The sequence below is a fragment of the Triticum aestivum genome, chromosome 2A (assembly GCF_018294505.1).
Source record: "Triticum aestivum cultivar Chinese Spring chromosome 2A, IWGSC CS RefSeq v2.1, whole genome shotgun sequence".
NCBI classification, from domain to species: domain Eukaryota; kingdom Viridiplantae; phylum Streptophyta; class Magnoliopsida; order Poales; family Poaceae; genus Triticum; species Triticum aestivum.
The window spans coordinates 500,905,750-500,926,150 of record NC_057797.1 but is presented as its reverse complement, the minus strand read 5'-3'; positions in this window follow the sequence as shown (position 1 = coordinate 500,926,150).

Genomic DNA, 20,401 nt, shown 5'->3' with positions numbered 1-20,401 from the left:
TGGCGAAGGTGGGGCTCTGTGATTTGTCTGCTCACTAGTCATTACTAATGCGGCGCAATGACGAGGGTGAATATTTCCCTGCATTTGTGCACTCAATATTGCTACACGACAGGTGGAGCCAGATGAAGGATGTCCCACATGTCGACGAAACGAAGTTGAATTGTTTCTGGCATTGCTATCAATCCTTTGGGATTTGTTTATATGGACGCATAATTTTAATGAAATTGTACTGTGATGATATGAAGGTTTCAACTTTGGTTCCCGCAGGAAAAAAAAGGTTTCAACTTAGGAGTCATGTGTCTTCTTGCCTCAAGATTATCTCGTTACAACATTCCATCAAATACAAATGAAACTACCATGGCTGCTAATGCATCTCAATGGTTCGCAGATCAGTGCCAATATTCACATCAGAACTAAAGACAGAGTTGTGAGAAGGTGTACAAATAAAGAAAAAATATATAATTGATCGATGTTGTTCGCAGGTGTCGGTGTTCTGGGAACGGGGGTCCCCAGACTTGCCTGCCTGCGGCACGGGGTGTGGCGGAGCCAGCAGGCCATATGGCCCATCTTCATCAACAAAGCATCCAAGACCCTCGCGAGGGTCCAAGCCTCGCGAGGCGGACGACGCAAGACCTCCTCCCGAGCGGCCTAGTCAGGCAGGCTCGCAAGGGGCGGAGATATCAAGGCGAGGCGAACCTCACGAGGCTCTCGTGACGTGAGCCATGATGATCGACACCAGGCGGGCGCCAGCGTGCGTAGCGTACTTGTTTCCTCTTTGGTGCAAAGGGGGCAAGCACAGCCGCGGAGTACCGAGGCATCAGGCAAAGGTTGCCATTTCAGTGCAACAAGACCAAGACCATGGACTGCAAGACGGAGGTCATCGTGGAGCCCAAGACGGCGTCACCCCAGAGCTTTTTGCAGGCGAAGACCGCTTTTGTTAGGATAGCTTGTACTAGCTGTCCCCCTTCAAATTTGCCCGCCATTGTTGGCTCCCTTCCCGCTCGATATTTGGGAAGAGGACCAGGGCCTGTATAAATAAGATTAGCCACCATAGTAGAGAAGAGAGAGATCATCAGACCCAGAGAGATCATCAGACCCAGAGATACACACAAGTCCAAAAGCACAAGAGCACCTCAACCTCAGGAGGCTGTTCTTCCCTTGTATGGTGCATCATCAGCCTAAGAGGCAATCCACCACCACCACACTAGAGTAGGCTATTATACCACAACAATGGCCCGAACCAGTATAAACCCCGTCTCTTTCTATGTTGTGAGTTCGTCGAGTTCGTCCGCAAGATCTTAGCGAGCGCGAGCATGGATTGGTAGGAGGGAAGACTCCGCGCGCACCCCAGTGTTTGAACCTTAAGGGTTAGCCGAAACCCCACATCTGACATTTGGCGCGCCAGGTAGGGGTGCGCCATATCTTCCTTTCCGTCAGTCTGTTGCCGCGTCGCTCCGTCGTCTCCATGTCGGACGCTCGCTATCGGTGTCAAAACCGGCGGATCTCGGGTAGGGGGTCCCGAACTGTGCGTCTAGGCCGGATGGTAACAGGAGGCAGGGAACACGATGTTTTACCCAGGTTCGGGCCCTCTTGATGGAGGTAAAACCCTACGTCCTGCTTGATTAATATTGATGATATGGGTAGTACAAGAGTAGATCTACCACGAGATCAAGGAGGCTAAACCCTAGAAGCTAGCCTACGGTATGATTGTTGTATATGGAGTTGATTGCCTACGGACTACAACCCTCCGGTTTATATAGACACCGGATAGGGTTAGGGTTACATAGAGTCGGTTACAATGGTAGGAGATCTTGAATATCCGCATCGCCAAGCTTGCCTTCCACGCCAAGGAAAGTCCCATCCGGACACGGGACGAAGTCTTCAATCTTGTATCTTCATAGTCCAGGAGTTTGGCTGAAGGTATAGTCCGGCTACCCGAACACCCCCTAATCCAGGACTCCCTCAGTAGCCCCTGAACCAGGCTTCAATGACGATGAGTCCGGCACGCAAATTTTCTTCGGCATTGCAAGGCGGGTTCCTCCTCCAAGTCCTTCATAGAAGATTGTAAACACCAAGAGTAGTGTCCGGCTCTACAAAATAAGCTTCCACATATTGCCATAGAGAGAATAATATTAACACAAATCAAATCTGCTGACGCATTCCGCAGTGCGTCATCACACTACAGCCAAGTCCTTCACTCGAATCGTTTTCACTTTTCCACCTCAGCGAGTTTTGCGAGGCGGTTTCCTTGGCACGTCTTGTCAAAGCAGAGATCGTGTACCCCCCTTTACGGGATTCTCATCAATACAGACGTGGGTAACCCAACCGCGCCACTTATCACGGCGCATGGGAGGCAAGCGAGTTTTACTAGGCAGGTGGGGACGCACAACCGCATCCGCCCATATAAGGGGACAAGGATCCACCTTTTTACCTACGCCTTCTTCCTCCTTTGCCTATCCATCTCCTGCGCACCCGAGCTCCAGCGCCCAAGCCCGCACTTCCCACCTCAACCTTCTCCAGCAATGTCCGGAGCGGGAGGCAAGTGGATGGTCTCCTCCACCACGGAGGGCAAAGTCAAGAAGCTAAGGAAGGCCGGATACCTGTCCAAGGACATCGTGCACCGGCTTCCCGAAGAGGGGCAGCTTCTCCCCACCCGAAGGCCCCATGAGAGGGTAGTATTTCTCCCCCACTTCCTCCGTGGACTGGGTTTTCCACTCCACCCATTTGTCCGGGGGCTCATGTTCTACTACGGCCTGGATTTCCATGATCTGGCTCCAAACTTCATCCTCAACATCTCGGCCTTTATCATCGTGTGCGAGGCTTTTCTCCGCGTTCGCCCTCATTTCGGCCTCTGGCTCAAGACCTTCAACGTCAAGCCCAAGGTGGTGCGCGGCAGCCAGGCGGAGTGCGGAGGCGCCATGGCAGGCATGATGGCCAACGTCCTATGGTTCGAGGGCTCTTTTGTGGAGACCCTAAAGGGATGGCAATCTGGGTGGTTTTATATCATCGAGCCGCGCGATCCGAAATGGACCGCAGCCCCCGAGTTCCGATCCGGACCCCCCATGCGGCTTATGTCCTGGAAAGAGACGGGCCTATCATGGGGTGACGAAAAAGAGGTGACCGGATTGCAAACATGCATCCAATCCTGGTGAACAAGCCAGTCCGGCTTGTTAATGTTATCCAGGTTATGCTCGTCCGCCGGATCCTCCCGTGCCAACAACGGGATTTTAATCTGTGGGAGTTCGACCCGGCGCAGCATCAAACCCTTAGCAGGATCTTCGACACGACGTACGAAGACACCTGGAAGATTCTATTCAAGGGCGCCGAGGCTTCCGCATCCGCTTCCGAGGACCGCGGATACAGCTCGCAGCGTCACACTAGCGAGGTATGCCATCTACACCTTTTACAGAATGTTACGCTTTTTTCATAGTTTGACTCTATGCGGGATCTAAACTCCCTTACCTTTGACAGGCTTGGCAGGCGATATCCGGACCGATTAATTGTCCGACTCCGCTGCCCGAAGACCCAGCCCCAGCTCTACTAGCGAAGCTGCTGGTTCTGGCACCTTATGTGGTGCCGAAGAAGAAGGCCAAGAAGAAGAAGACCACGGGGACTCGAAAGAGTGCCTGCAACGTGGTGGTGTCGGGCTCGTCATCTGATGAGTCCGAGACGCCCTCCTCCCGCGAAAACGAGGAGGAGGAAGAAGAAAACTCTCCCCCCCAGTGGAAGGAGGAGAGAAGAGGAAGGCCGCCCCAACTGGGGAAGCCGAGGGGTCTAGGAAAAGGAAGACCCCTCCGCCGGACTACGCCCCCAACGTCGAAGATGGCAAAGAGGAGTGGCCAAACAGGGCCAAGCGTCCAGCAAAATCATAAGTTCGGATATCAGAATAACTCATGATGTTCCTTTGTTGCACAGCTTTCCCTAATGTCGAATGTAATTATGCAGTCCGCCCCGGGCCTAATTCGACGAATCGTCGGGCGGCTCCCTAGACTCATCGGACGTGAACTCAGTTCCGCCCGCTATCTCCCCCCTCACTGAAGACGCCACCGAAGTGGCGTCGCGACAAGCTCTGGGGCAGGAGGAGGTGGTCTCGGAGGAGCCGCAAGGCAACCTCCCGGACTCCAGGGGTGAAGGGGATAAGGCTCCCCAGGGCTCTCAGTCCGGCTTTGTGCCGGACACCGCGCCGGAATCTTCCACAGTTCCGGACCGCGGTAGGCGAACTCCTTCCAAGAGGAGCAAGCCTTCTGAGCCGGCGGCCTCTGTCCAACCGGAGGTGCCGGACAATCTGCTAGAAGTGCTTGACGATGCCTCCAACAATGAGGGGCACCGTACTATTATGAGTACGGTGATACAGAAGGTTTAGTCCGCCAAGAGCGGACTGATTGAAGCTTGCGCTAGCCTTCTAACAGGCTTCGAGGTAAGTAAAAATATGTAAAAATATTACCGCATAGACAGTAGCCCCTAATGCTCTCTTTGGCGTTCGGAAAGAACAGCCGAATAGAGGATCTATTTAATATCGCAGGAGTCTAACAAAAAAGAGTCAATATGCGTATGCAGGCTTCGCTGCTATCCACCGCCGCACTGACTGCGGAGGTGGGTGTCCTGAAGCAGGACCTCGAGCGGACCGAGCAAGAGCTCGGCCTTGCCAAGCGGCGGCTCCAGGAGGAAGAAGGTAAGAAATACCTTACAGAAAAAGTGCCTATAAAAAGGCTTGATTGCAAAAAGAGTAACAGGATTGTACTGCTTATTGTAGGGGCCACGACAGAGGTGGCGACCCTTAAGCAGGCGTTGTCTGAGGCCGAAAAGAAAACGGCCGCGGAGCGCACCGAGCGAGACAGACTTGGGGCTCAGGTCGGCGAGGTGCAGCAAGAGCTTCAGGCTCTCATGAAAAAACATGAGAGTTTGGAGCTGGAGTCGAAGGCGCAAGCATCCGAGCTTGCAACGGCCCTAGAGGCTGCCAAGTCTGCCAAGGCCGAAGCCCAAAAGGCCCTCCAAGAGTTGGAGGAGATGAGGAAGATAGCAGCGGGTAAGGCATTCTTTATGCAAAGCAGAAATATAAAAGTGAACTACCTGTTACTTACCCGAATCCGGAGCTCTCCAGGGGCATTCGCAGATCTTCCCCGCAGCGTATCCGACGCCGCCGCATTCTATCGAGCTGAAGAGGGTAGCTCGACAGAGAAGGTGTTCCGGTCTCAGTATTCTGAGGCCGGACACCCTGTGCCCTTGAGCGACCAGCTGAAACAACTGGTCGAGCTCCACAAGGCGGCCGAGCAGGCCATGAAGGGCTTCATAGTTCGGCTGTGGTCCAGAGAGGCCCTGCCTGGGAGCTATTTCGGGCTGGTGCGGCGGCTGGTGGAGGCCTGTCCGAGGCTTGAGGTCATCAAGCGCTCCATCTGCATCGAAGGTGCCCGTCGGGCCCTTGCCCGTGCAAAGGTGCACTGGGGTAAGCTGGACGGTGAGAAGCTTGTGAAGGACGGGCCGCCGCCGGGGAAGGAGCATCGCAAGCCCGAGAACTACTACAAGGATGTTCTTGCAGGTGCCCGCCTTGTGGCGGATGAATGTACCAAGGATGTGATATTTGAATGAACTCGCTCGTGTTTATCCTGTGCGCTGAAAACTTGTTCATATGCGCTAAGCAATGCTTATTGAATTTAAAATATTACTTTCTGTGCGGCCGTTTATCAAAAATTGAGAGATGGCCAGTCGTCGGCTTCTGCCCCCGTGCCACTAGTGCTGGGGTGTTCGGGATAAACCTGAGCGCTCTTTTTCCCATAGTTGGGTCCTTCGAGGGAGGCGCTCAGCACAACGAACCAGGCAATCGGACTATAATGCTTGAACACTCTCACTTAGCCATAGAACTCTATAATTTTAAATTTCGGCGAAGCCCCTAGTTCGGAAGACCGAGTTCGGGGCGCTATCCACGCCTTGGCCGGACAAAGCCAGCTCCTCGCTCGAAGCGGCATAAGCCTTTAGGGACTCGAAAAACCTCTCGAACAGCGACCGGTCTCTCGCCACATCATGACAGTCAGTTTTAGCTTTCTCCACTGAGGTGCTTAACCCAGCTGAACCGGGGCACAATCGCAGTGGTTCTCCTAGTGCTACCTTAGCCGATAGAGCGGAACGTAAGGCACCAAAACATAGGAGCCGGGCAAACCCAACTATTGACCCAAATCATGATTCGGAGCCGATGCATATAGTGCTATAAGTTCGGGGTGCCGCACTTGTGAAAGTGTACGGACTTCTCACACCATTATGAGGGGTACTGAAGCCCCTGGCGTGTTTGTCGTACCATGGTGTACGGGTGCAATCATGTCATTTAATAAACATAAATGTGAAAAGAAGATAATGCAAAAAATAGACAAGAAGCTAAGCATTGTTTATAGAGAGGCTATTTATCAAAGCCGAACGATACAAATAGTGCGGTAAGCAAAAGATATTGGACTATTCAGTATGTCCTGACCAGGGGCAGGCCGCGGAATTGTATTTAAAACAGGTATACCGCTCGTAACAGAGACCACCTGGGAGTTCCATAATGCGGCATGGCTTGTCTGCCTCCCTGGATCTTGCATCGTTTGTGCGGCAGTCGAATTGCCGAACAGGTCGTCCGAAGTATGGAGTCCTGAAAGTAAGAAAAAATTAAAAAAAGAATCCGGCAGCCCCTAGTACGTTTTAAGCCGTATTTTGGGCGTGCCGTTATTGTGCCCCTTCCCCTGTGCCCATGGTATTTCAAGGGCGTAGTTATGTACGCGAGGTACTGGTTTCGCTATGTCGCGAAAGCTGGGGTTGGGGCCGCATTGCTACGCTTGCTCAGAGTGTGCCAGGCGGTCCTGCTGTGGGTTACTCCGGGCGCGCTTGGCAGTGTCTGGCTTTTTAATGGCCGGACTGGAGAATTGCCTGAGAAGGCTACTTTGTACCTCCGCTGCGAGAGCCGCCGTATGCTCCTCCGTACGGAGGGAGCGTTCGGTGTTTCCGTTGACCGTAATTACTCCTCGAGGGCCTGGCATCTTGAGCTTGAGATATGCGTAGTGCGGCACCGCATTGAACTTTGCGAATGCGGTTCGTCCGAGCAGGGCGTGATAGCCACTGCGAAACGGGACTATATCGAAGATTAACTCTTCGCTTCGGAAATTGTCCGGGGATCCGAAGACCACGTCAAGTGTTACTGAGCCTGTACAGTTGGCTTCTACACCTGGTATAACGCCTTTAAAGGTCGTTCTTGTGGGCTTAATCCTTGAGGGATCTATGCCCATTTTCCGCACTGTATCCTGATAAAGCAGGTTCAGGCTACTGCCGCCGTCCATGAGGACTCTTGTGAGATGAAATCCGTCGATGATTGGGTCGAGAACCAATGCGGCGAAGCCGCCATGACGGATGCTAGTGGGATGGTCCCTTCGATCAAAAGTGATCGGGCAGGAGGACCATGGGTTGAACTTTGGGGCGACTGGCTCCATCGCGTATACGTCCCGTAGCGCACGCTTCCGCTCCCGCTTGGGAATGTGGGTTGCGTATATCATGTTCACCGTCCGCACTTGTGGGGGAAAGCCCTTCTGTCCATTGTTGTTCGGCGGCTTGGGCTCCTCGTCGTCGCTGTGCAGCCCCTTGTCTCTGTTTTCGGCCCTTAACTTGCCTGCCTGCTTGAACACCCAACAATCCCTGTTAGTGTGATTGGCTGGCCTTTCGGGGGTGCCATGTATCTGGCACAAGCGATCGAGTATTCGGTCCAAACTGGACGGGCCCTGAGTATTCTTTTTGAATGGCTTTTTCCGCTGATCGGATTTATAGCCTTTGAATCCGGCATTGAATGCCATGTCTTCATTGTTGTCGCTGTTAATGCGGCGTTTTTGCTTATTCCGACGTGTCCTGCCACTTTTGTCCTTGGTATCCGAATTACCGGGGTTCTTTGATAAGTTGTTACTGCGAGCTAGCCAGCTGTCTTCTCCCGCGCAAAAGCGGGTCATGAGTGTCGTGAGGGCTGCCATGGATTTCGGCTTTCCCTATCCCGGGTGCCGGGCAAGCCACTCGTCGCGGATGTTATGCTTGAAGGCTGCTAGGGCCTCTGCGTCTGGACAGTCGACTATCTGGTTTTTCTTTGTTAGGAACCGTGTCCAGAATTGTCTGGCCGATTCCTCTGGCTGCTGAATTATGTGGCTTAAGTCGTCGGCATCCGGCGGTCGCACGTAAGTGCCCTGGAAGTTGTCGAGGAATGTGGCTTCCAGGTCCTCCCAAGAACTAATTGAGTCTGCTGGCAAGCTGTTAAGCCAATGCCGGGCCGGTCCTTTAAGTTTGAGCGGGAGGTATTTGATGGCGTGTAGATCATCGCCGCGTGCCATGTGGATGTGAAGGAGATAATCGTCGATCCATACCGCCGGATCTGTTGTGCCATCGTATGATTCGATGTTTACGGGTTTGAAACCCTCTGGGATTTTATGATCCATTACTTCATTCATGAAGCATAGCGGGTGTGCGGCGCCTCTGTACTGGGCTATATCACGACGCAGCTCAGAAGAGCTATGTTTGTTGTGTTCGGCCCGGCCGGATTTGTTGTATCCGGAGTGAAGATCATTGTCACATGCCGTAGGGCGCCTGCGCGATCCGTAGATCGATCTTGTTTGTCTTGCCTTATCCTCCAGTATGTCTCGCAGGTCGGGCGCATTTTCCCGTGCCTTAGTTGAGCGGCGTCGGGGCATGGCTTGGGTGGAGGGCCGAGAGGCCTCTCTGTCGCGGCCGCGAGGTGGCCGGTCTGCCATGTCATGCGCTGGTGATGTAGGTGCTTCCTCCTCTGATCGGGGTAGCGGCCTGCGCTTCGGGTAACTCTTGGAGGGGCGTTCGAGTTCATACTCTTCAGCCGCAAGGACTTCAGTCCATCTGTCAGCTAGCAAATCTTGGGCAGCTCTAAGTTGTTGCTGCTTTTTCTTGAGGCTGCTTGCCGTGGCTAAAAGCCTGCGTTTAAAACGCTCTTGTTCGGCGGGGTCTGATGGTATGACGAATTCGTCGTCATCGAGGCTTGCCTCATCTTCGGAGGGAGGCGTATAGTTATCATCCTCGACCTCTCGGTCTGCCGCTCTCTCATGAGGGCTGGCTTCTCCATCTTCCTGTGCCGAATCTTGCTGAGGTGGGTTTTCTTCGATGCTATCCGGGGTAGTATTATCTCCCGTGCCGGAATCACCGTTTTTGCTTTGGTGGGATTTAGAGCGGCGCCGCTGATGCCGGCGCTTTGGCTGTTTCTTGGGGGCGTCGTCCCCCACTGTCCCATCGCCATCTCCATCTTTTGGAGTATCCATCATATATATGTCATATGACGAGGTGGCCTTCCAGCGCCCTACAGGTGCTGGTTCCTGTTCGTCTCCTACATCGTCGTCCATGCCGTCGATGTCTTCGGAGCTGAAGTCAAGCATGTCGGTTAGATCGTCGACAGTGGCTACAAAGTGGGTGGTGGGTGGGCTTTGAATTTCCTCATCGTCCGTATCCCACCCTCGCTGACCGTAGTCCGGCCAGGGCTCTCCTGATAAAGAGAGAGACTTAAGAGAATTTAGGATGTCGCCAAAAGGCGAATGCTGAAAGATGTCTGCGGCGGTGAACTCCATTATCGGCGCCCAATCGGATTCGATTGGCAGGGGCGCGGGGGGTTTCGAGTCCGGGGAGGAGTCCGGATCCTCGGAGTCACGGGTCGTGCAGAGTGCGGGCCTAGCTTTTGGCTCGATCGCTTTCGGGATCGCAGCCCCCGAGGTGACGTCCAACCGCTCATCCTCGATTGGCGCAATAGGCTCCGAGTTAGGGGTCAGAACCGATGCGTGTGCGGCTTCCAGGACACTGTCCGGGGGCAGAGCTAAATCATGCCCCTCGAGATAGTGCGGTGCGCTTGGCCGCGGATGTCAGCCATGTAGTTTAAGCTTCCAAACCTGACTTGATGGCCAGGGGCGTAGCTTTCGATCTGCTCTAGGTGGCCGAGCGAATTGGCCCGCAGAGCGAAGATCTGTCTGGGGAGCAAAGTCTCACCCTGGACCACATCGTTGTTGATGATCAAAGGAGCCATCGGGCCTAAAGGCGACGACACAGAGGAACTCTCAATGAAAGCACCAATGTCGGTGTCAAAACCGGCGGATCTCGGTTATGGGGTCCCGAACTGTGCGTCTAGGCTGGATGGTAACAGGAGGCAGGGAACACGATGTTTTACCCAGGTTCGGGCCCTCTTGATGGAGGTAAAACCCTACGTCCTGCTTGATTAATATTGATGATATGGGTAGTACAAGAGTAGATCTACCACGAGATCAAGGAGGCTAAACCTTAGAAGCTAGCCTACGGTATGATTGTTGTATATGGAGTTGATTGCCTACGGACTACAACCCTCTGGTTTATATAGACACCAGATAGGGTTAGGGTTACATAGAGTCGGTTACAATGGTAGGAGATCTTGAATATCCACATCGCCAAGCTTGCCTTCCACGCCAAGGAAAGTCCCATCCGGACACGGGACGAAGTCTTCAATCTTGTATCTTCATAGTCCAGGAGTCCGGCTGAAGGTATAGTCCGGCTACCCGAACAACCCTAATCCAGGACTTCCTCACTCGTCGTGCTCGAGCTGAGCATCGGGCTGCCCTCGCCGCCCACGTCGCTCAGACAGCTCCCGTCGGCGGGCCACCTCGTCGTTCTCCGTCCCCCGCCACCAACGCTGCCACCGGCCCGGTGGGGAACGAGCAGCAGGCGTCCTCGCTGCATCCTTCATTGCGGCAGGACGGCCGCACCGCAACTCCATCACTCACCCCTGCTGGTTCTTCATCCCACGCGCACCGCACGCCCATGGAGGCACGGGCCACGCTCATCGTGGCGAACGAGCTCCTGCGTTACTGCCCCGTCGACGACCTCTATGAGGAGTGGCTCGACCGCGTCACTGAGCTCGTCCTTGCCGCAGGGGGATCTCCGACGCCGTCCCACTCTCTGCCTCCCCCTCAACCAGCCGCGGGCAACAGGGCTCATGGTGTGCCTCCACCGCCTCGACCCCAAGATGGTGCCTTGGCACCAAGGCGCGCGCCTCTACGGCGTGATCCACCACGACGGACGCCCGCGCATGAAGAAAGAAGCTGCCAAGAAATCCCGCGGCCGCAAGAAGCTGCACCGGCACTCCCCGCACCACCTTGTCAAGACCGCGTACCGCCTGCAGCAGCACAGCGCAGACCTCATCAAGACCTAGCTCCACCTCCGAAGCGGGCCCCGGCAACCACGGCCAGCTGCCGCGCCTTCACCCCTGAGTTGCGTAGCGTCGCCTGGCCAGGCAAGTTCAACCCAGATCTACCTCCTCGATACGACGACACCGACGACCCCACGGAGTTCCTGCAGCTCTAGGAGCTAAGCATCGAAGCGGCCAACGGCGACGAAGAAGTCATGGCGAACTGGTTTCCCATGGCTCTCAAGGATGGGGCCCGCTCCTGGCTCCTGAACCTTCAGCACGGCTTGATCTCCTCCTGGGACGAGATGCGCGACCGCTTCATCACCAACTTCCAGGGCCCTCGCGACCGCCCACCGGCCATGGGCAATCTATGCTGCATCAAGCAACAGCCAGGAGAGACCCTCCAGAAGTACATCCAGCGCTTCAACAACACCTGCCTCAAGATCCCCAAGGTCACGGACGAAGCCATCATCTCCGCGTTATCAGACGGCATCCGTGATGTCTTGATGAAGGAAGAGCTGGCTATCCACGAGGAGCTTTGCACATCTCAGGAGCTGTTCAACCTGGCGACCAAGTGCGCAAGAGCTGAGTAGGGGCGCCTCTCTCTCCTTGAGCTGCCAGCTGCAGGAGTGGAGGAGAAGAAGGCCAAGGCCAAGGACGTGAAGCGCAAAGAGGCAGTAGTGCTCGCAGCGGAGCCTGACACCAAGCGAGGCAGAGATTAGCCCGAGTCATCAAAGAACGGCTGTCCGTTCTGCGCCTTCCACAACCTGAACACCCACAACACCAGCGATTGTCAAGAGCTCAGAGCCATACGAGAAGGACGCTTCGGTCGACGCCCCGAGTGCAACGACCAAGGTGACGGCCGTGGAGGAGGATGCGGAGGCGGACGCTGGGACGACCGTGGCCCGAGCCAGGAGTGGTGCGACCGGCATCGTGAGGACCGCTGGCAGGACCAACCTCGCGAGGGCGCCTGGAGGGACCGGCCTTGTAAGGATCGCCCCCAGGGCAACGCCGGTCTTCCCCCGTTGCCGCCACCGAGAAGGAACGAGGACCGCCACCAGGACGAGGGTGTTGGGGGCTTCCAGGAGCCGCGTGCGATCACTTGCATCTTGGGCGGTGCTCAGGGCCCCAGCCTCTCAGCACATCTTCAAACAGTTGGCTCGCAGGGTGAACGCGGTGCTCCCCAAGCTCGAGGCCACGCGCCCGCTCAGGTGGCCCCAATGCGCCATCACCTTCAACTCGGTGGATCAGTTCAAGTGCGCAGCCACCACTGGCACCCTGCCTATGCTGTGTTCCCCAGTCATCAGCAATGTGCAGGTCACCAAGACTCTCATCGACGGCGGCACAGGGCTCAACGTCCTATCCGTCGACACGTTCGACAACCTCCAAGTGCCCTACGAGCAGCTCCAGCCAACCAAGCCTTTCTCAGGAGTGACCGACAGTTCCACCACACCGATAGGGCAAGTCCGCCTGCCTGTCACCTTCGGGGAGCGCAAGAACTACCGCACCGAGCTCATTGACTTCGACGTGGCGCACATCCGCCTGCCGTACAATGCCATCCTCGGGTATCCAGCCCTGGCCAAGTTCATGGCAGTCACTCACCATGGCTACAACGTCCTCAAGATGCCAGGAAGCGGGGGAATCATCACGGTCCCATGTGAAGAAAGGGATGCGGTGTGCGCCCTTGAGCGTGCCTTCCAAGCCACAGCAATCGACAACCCTGAAAGCAGAAGTGAAGGACCTCCAGAGACCATCCCCAAGAAGCTGCCGCGCCGCGCAGGACCCCAAGAAGATGGCGTCACATCAGGAGCCTCATCAGGATCAGCGCCCGCTCTAGGGGCGCCTCCCTCCACCGCATAGGAAAGCGTGCCCAGCGCCCTCCTCGGGCAGGGCTCGGGGGCTCTCTTTTGGAGGGCCTCAGACCTTCTCAACCTCATGGGGGAGGCGCTTGGGCACCACTTGGAAGCGTGCTTCACAGCACGCTTTCCTCAGGAGAGCACAGGGCAAGGAGTGCCCACCGCTCAGGAGTTCATCACCAAGACCACCCAGGAATTGCAAGAAGCAAGAGCCATGCACGGCCACAACCGCTCACAAGGCGCAGCCCCCCATCCAGGCGAGGGTGTCGGGCTGCGTGTCTGCATCGACATCCCAGGGCTCAACAGGGCCGCATCTCAGGAACGCTTCTAGCCATCACGTGCGGGCCGCTGTGAGGGTCCACCACACAGCTACGTTCGCATGCTCTTCGGCTTGCCGAGCATGGCGTCGGCCTATCAGCACAACGTGCGGCAAGTCCTGGCGGCTTAGGAGGCCAGGTTCCACGCCATTCTGGGGGAGATGGGGACGGTCTTCAGGGAACCTCCTGAGCCCCTAGAGCCTCCCGAGGCTCAGGGTCCCGGTGGCTCATGAGGAGCCATTCCTTCAATGTGTGGCTTCAGCTGCACCAACTCTACTTCGTCTACTGGACCAGGTGACATCTTCCAAGTTCATTTAAGCTGGGAGCGCCCCTCGGGCTGCATTATTCCCAGGCACATGGGTCCATCCCTCTGTCATGTATCCGTTTTGCTTATGTCTTTAGCTTACATTGTTGGGGGCGCCCCTTGGGCTGCATCATCCCCACGCCGCTCGGTCCAGACCCAGTGGCATGTATCTTCCTGCATTTATCCAAGTCGATCTGCTCTTCATGCTTTACCTACCAACTGCCATCACCTGCTCGATCATCGCCTCCCTCGGGTCTCTACACAGGCACGACACTGGTGCATGGGTCCCTCCCTGCCACGACCGACAAATCTGAGTGGTCGAGCTCTGGCTCACGGCACGCGCCGTGCACGTCACCTCACCAGGCCCTCAGTGCCTTCACTTCATCCGTACCAACCAGCGGCAGGCAGGCGGCAGTAACGGCAAACCATGTTTCTTATTGTGCCTGTCCACAGGGACCCCGCGGGAAGGATAGCAGGCGGCACCGTGAGTCTCCTTTTCTCTCGTGCGATTATCTTGCGCGTTAAAAGGAGGGCTCCTGAGCATCGCTACTCAGGAGCTCTTACTGGCTCTCCAGCCCTCACCCCCTGGCCTTGACCACGGCATCGCGACCTGGCATACCAGTGGCGGCTGAGCTCGCTCGAGGGCCGGGACCTAAGGACGTAGAGCACTAAGAAGAGCTCGGGAGAAGGAAAATTCGTACGGACATGCCTAGTTATGTAGTGTAAGTTGGCGCGCAGCCCTAGCGCAACATCAGGAATCACCGCGAAGTCAGCAAGATAAGTCTCGCCCTCTGATCGGCTAAATATTTGGGCCTAGTAGTCGCTCACACCATGCCGCAACCCCGTTGTGGCCAAGTCATCTTCCTTTCTTTCCTTACCATGGCAGCTTGGGCGCTAAGGGGGACCTCCTGAGCTTCGCGCCTCAAGGGCTCTTACTGGACCTCGTGCCGCGCACCTCCCAGCCTTGACCACGGCGTCGCGACCTGGCATACCAGCGACGGCTGTAGCCGCCATGGGACCAGTACCCGTCAGCGTACTAGAACAAGCTATCGCGAGGAAAGAAAGGGGGACCGAGCCTTAATGGGACACACGTTCATCAAATCTTCATAACGAGGAAGATAAGTACAAAGGCATTGCAGATCCTTACATGCCCCCACGGGGTGATTCATGATTCTTCGCAGGAAACAAAAGCTGATGCTAAGGGGAATCCTATCTACAACCTTCCGTGGTGGACGCCATCATCAACAGTGGGCCATGGGAGGCCGGCGCCAACTCCATCCAGATCAGAAGCGGCCGGATGCCGCATCCCTGCTCCGAGCACGGCAAGAGCTCGGGGGGACGTAGCTGTCGTCGCTCGTCTCCGGGGTCTCGTAGAGCTCACGAGAACTACTGGACTCCCAAGGGCTACTGCTGCTAGAGTGGTCACGAGCGGAGCACGCATCAGCCTCGCGCTCTTCTCCGGAGCAGCACTCCAGGGGACGGCCCTCGGCATCGAAGACCTTGAAGAAGAGCGTGGAGGCGACAGACCCGAGCGATCTCCCCCCAGCCAGGGTCATGAAGATCTTGCCGGTGGGGACCGCTTCAATCTCCGCTCCGGTCGCCGGAGCACTGCAGTCGGCGTGCTGCATCCAGAGCTCGAGAGGCCCCCTCGGCGACATCATGTCAGAAAATAACCGCGGGAAGCGGATCCAGGAGCTCAGAGGCATCGGCGCCCACAGCACCAACTTGCGCGAAGAGTCCACGGCGTGGACGACACGCGTCGCCATGGCACGGCGAACCCGGATGCAGCATGGGCGGCGCTGCTCGTCACTTCGTCCTCCCGAGCCCTCGGCTTGGGCATACAGGGGTAGCGGGTACCCCGGTGGAGGCCGCTCGCACAAAGGCCTCGTCACCACTTGCATCACCGCTTCGTCACGACGATGGAATGACCTCTTCTTCGGCGGGAGTGGCTCCGGGAGATCCCGGGGGGCTTTCCCCTTCTCTTCAGCAGAGAACATTCTGATAGGCGCCATTGGAGCAAGCAGTAGAGCAAGGAGGAAGAAGCAAGCAAGCGAGGAAGAGATGGTCGACGGGGGCTCCACCCCCCTCTCCATTTATAGCGGAAGAAGGCCAACCTGCACCTCCCACGATCATAGGTAATGATGGTTTCCCTTGCATGTCGCAGGGACTTGTCAAGTCATGCATTTGCCGAGGCAGCATGGGGAAGCAGAAATGCCCACGTCCAGTCAACTGCCACGCGTCAACCGAGGCCTCAGGCTTTTGGGGCCCGCGGTTCTCCGAACTTGACACTTGGCTTCGCCGCGAAGCCAAGCCCGCGCGCACCTTGGGCCCGGGGGCTACTGTCGGCATTCTGGGAATGGGGGTCCCTACACTTGCCTGCCTGCAGCACAGGGCGTGGCGGAGCCAGCAGGCCATACGTCCCATCTTCATCAACAAAGCATCCAAGACCCTCGCGAGGGTCCAAGCCTCGCGAGGCGGACGACACAAGACGTCCTCCCGAGCGGCCTAGTCAGGCAGGCTCGCGAGGGGCAGAGATATCAAGGCGAGGCGAACCTCACCAGGCTCTCATGACGTGAGCCATGACGATCGACACTAGGTGGGCGCCAGCGCATGCAGCGTCCTTGTTTCATCTTTGGTGCAAAGGGGGCAAGCGCATCCGCGGAGTACCGAGGCATCAGGCAAAGGTTACCATTTCGATGCAACAAGACCAATACCATGGACTGCAAGACAGAGGTCATCGTGGAGCCCAAGACGGCGTCACCCCAGAGCTTTTCGCAGGCAAAGACCGCTTTTGTTAGGATAGCTTGTACTAGCTACCCCCCTTCAAATTTTCCCGCCATTGTTGGCTCCCTTCCCGCTCGATATTTGGGAAGAGGACCAGGGCCTCTATAAATAGGACTTGCCAACACAGTAGAGAAGAGAGAGATCATCAGACCCAGAGAGATCATCAGACCCAGAGATACACACAAGTCCAAAAGCACAAGAACACCTCAACCTCAGGAGGCTGTTCTTCCCTTGTATGGTTCATCATCAGCGTAAGAGGCAATCCACCACCACCACACTGGCGTAGGGTATTACACCACAACGGTGGCCCGAACCAGTATAAACCCCGTGTCTTTCTGTGTTGTGAGTTCGTCGAGTTCGTCCCAAGATCTTAGCGAGCTAGAGCGTGGATTGGTAGGAGGGAAGACTTCACGCGCACCCCAGTGTTCGAACCTTAAGGGTTAGTCGGAACCCCACATCCGACAGTAGACATGGGTCCATTTCTTGGGCACAATGTTCATTGCTTGGCAGCTAGTTTCACTCAGTGCTGTAGCCAAAAAGGGGGTGTACGGAGGACACCACTATCCGATCAATTTGTGGAGCTCCACTAAAATCGAGTTGACCATCCCTGTTTGCAAAGATATCCAGTCAGTGTGATTACAATAATAGTGGAACTAGATGATGAAACATAACACACACAAATAGAAGTTGATCACCTCTACGATCTCTCTTTAGGACTAACTACTTGTTGGAGAAGATTAGGCACAGAGTTGGATGAGGAGGGTAGCAAAACCAATCTCCCTTTCTACAGTCCCACAGAAATGTAGAAACGCTGCCCATGTGACATTTTGGCGGAACGACACAAAACACTCTTAAGAAAAAAATGATCTGTGCAGTTCACCAAAAGGTCACAATAGCAACAAGGTGAAATGGATAGCCTTGTTTGCAAAAAAGGGGTAGAAAGGAAACAATTACTGGCAAATAACACGAGTTGAAGACACATACGTCGACAAAAAATAAGCATATTCCATGTAATAAGGTAAAGATAGCAGCATGGTGGTTTATCAAAAATGGTTTGAGGACGAGATTGCAAGATGGATAGTACGCCTACCGAGATATGTTTTAAGAAAACAACTAAAGAAGATCCACATGCAGCAATGTGGGAAGATGGGTAGTGGAGCAAGGCCGGAGGAAGCTATACCTGAGGGTCGTCGAGATGTTACTAGGAGGGCACCGGCGGCCGGGATCTGCCCATACTGCGGCAGCGAGCAAGTGGCGAAGGCCCTACCGCGCTAGAGCTTGGTCAGAGAGAACGACAGGTACCGCAGATCGGGACATGTTGCCTCAACGCCATCGAACGGAGAAACGATGCACATCCTCCCTTTCCGCCGGCGGACGAGATGCAGCCGGATCACTAACCAATGGTGAGAGAGAGAGAGAAGCCACCTCCGCCTTGTGTGAGATGGTGTGACGAGAGACAAACCCCGGCAGGCAGGCTCCGTTGTATATAGTGGAGAGGATTTTTCCATTTTCCCCACGGCTATCGTTTTATATTCTGTACTACATGCCATTGAGGAGGAATATATAATTTTATTTAATACTAACGCGTCAAGTTGAACTTTGTTCCATCTAGGCGTGGTACCCGACCCTCCTTCTAGTAAACAACTGCTACACGTGTCAAATTATCACGTGGGCTGCCTTTTCATACAGAAATGAACTCCACCGTGTACCCACGCGGGTATGGCCGGGAACGAGACATGAGTACGTGCGTCCTGCGCTCACCTCTTCTTTAGGTGCAGGTACATACGTGTGTGGGTGTGAGAGAGATGGTTTGTGCGAAACCGAGGCAATGTGTCGATGATATCTCAAACAAAAAAATGTAACATATGCAATGTGTGTGAAGCAAAGTCATGGATATATCATATATAGAGGGACCGATCCACAAGAAGAGAGTGGAGGGATCATCGGCGTGAGATATCGATAGAATGGAAAACAGGGATGAAGTGTGTGGCTGCGTGATTGATAAAGAGTGCCATCGAATTTGTGTTTGCCCATGTCAAAGATACAGGGCGGCTAGCCTAATGGAATTTGAGAGGGTAGAGGTGCAGTTTTTCTCTCTATGGCATGGATACCTACCTACAACGTTCGACTATCAGTGGGGGGGAGGGGGCAGATACCTAACTATAGAGAGGTAGATTGGCTAATATATGTGTGAAGGAGAGAGACCTAGCTATGTATAGAGGGAGATCGGTCGGCATCCATGGATATGTGTAGCAGAGGAATAAGGTTGGGAGAAAGACAAAGGTAGAGTGTCAGAGGGTTGGTGGTGGAGTGACGTCTCACAAATGGTGGGAGAGGCCTGCTAGACAAACGGAGGGTGTCATGGAATTTTCACGACAGATGTCCTCATGGAAGGACTTACTTGTGGAGCCATTGTGACGAGGTTAGCTTAAAGGGGTTAAACGAGACAAAGGACACGGAGAGTTTATACTGGTTCGGCCCCTTGAGGTGAAGGTAAAAGCCTGCTCCAAATTGAGGTGGTATTGCTAGGGTTTCGATTACCAGGGAGCAAATACGCTTTGCATGGCTTTCGATCTGTCTTTCTAGCCCTAAGCCGTTGTCGGGTCGTCCCCTTATATACACGAGTTGGCGCTCTGCGGCCTACAGAGTCTCGACCAGCTCATACAAATGTGTCCGGCTCGATGACTTATCTTACATGCCTTATAACACAAGTTACATATACATGGCGGTTTATACTCACAGGCCTTAAGCCGCCTCTTGGTTTGAGCCCCTTAGCGTGCCTACTTCATGAACCGCCACCTTCACATAATTATGGGCTTCGTCTAGATGAACCGCCATTGGGATAACCCAGCCCTTCCTGGGCGGGTCATACCCAATAGTTATATCCCCAACATTAGGCCCCAGGTTGATTTGAACTTGTTCATGTCAATCTTCAACACTTAGAAAAAATCCTCCTTCATCTTGTTGTGTTTACCTGTAAACCGCCATGACATCACCTCCTGAAATCGCAGCAACCCGCCACGACGTCACCTGTTATTAATGTTACCTATGGCCCAATCTTAATAAATATTTTCCTTTACTGATTCTCAGAAAATCGAGGCGTCCGCGCCATCACCTATCCGTTTTCCTGTCTTCTCGATTCTCGTGCATGGTACTTATCCTTCTAGCCTTATATATAGGGCCACAGGTCCACTTCCCATTCTCCTCCTTTACCTTGTTGCTTCTTCTTCCTCCTCGCGACGCTCCAGCGTGCCTGAGCTCCGCCGCCGTCGCTATTCGTCTCCTACGTCGACTCCGGCCACTGCATCACCCTGAACGGACCAGAACGCCGCGGCACTCCTCCGCCGTCAACCATCATCAGTAAGTCTTTGCCTTTCCTCTTCATGGATCTTCGTTAGGGGTTCACTGTTCGTAGGTGTTCATCACCATTCTTCCCTTTCTCAGTCCTAGATCACACAGACCCGATTCGGAAATAGCACATATCTCACACGGTAGCAGTTTTAGCACTTATTTTTTGATATCAGATTATATCTTCTTTGCAATAGATCTCATCTGAGCACCCTCACTCTTCTGTTGCCGCCACCTTAGGTTTAGATTTATTCCATTTTTCTGAACAGCTGGAGATCCTATTTTATAACTTAAACCCATGAAACATGTTTGTCCCAACACTTAGTAAAATTTTGCTCTTGTGAGACCTTGAATGCCAGTACGTGTCATGGAGGCTTACACCTCCGGCCTATAATCACTCGTATATCATTAGTCCTCACTTAAGACGACAGTCTCCAACAAATACTTATAGCATTTTCCGCTGGCTTAAATGGATTAACTTTAAACCGAAATTTTTTCTTCCTTTTAGGCCTCCCTTTCCGTGATGCCGCCAAAGACAATTACTACATGTAACTGGGTTCCCTCCATCGTCACTGAGGGTACTTTGAAAGACTTTGTCAAGGTTGGGTATTTACCAACAAATAGTGTC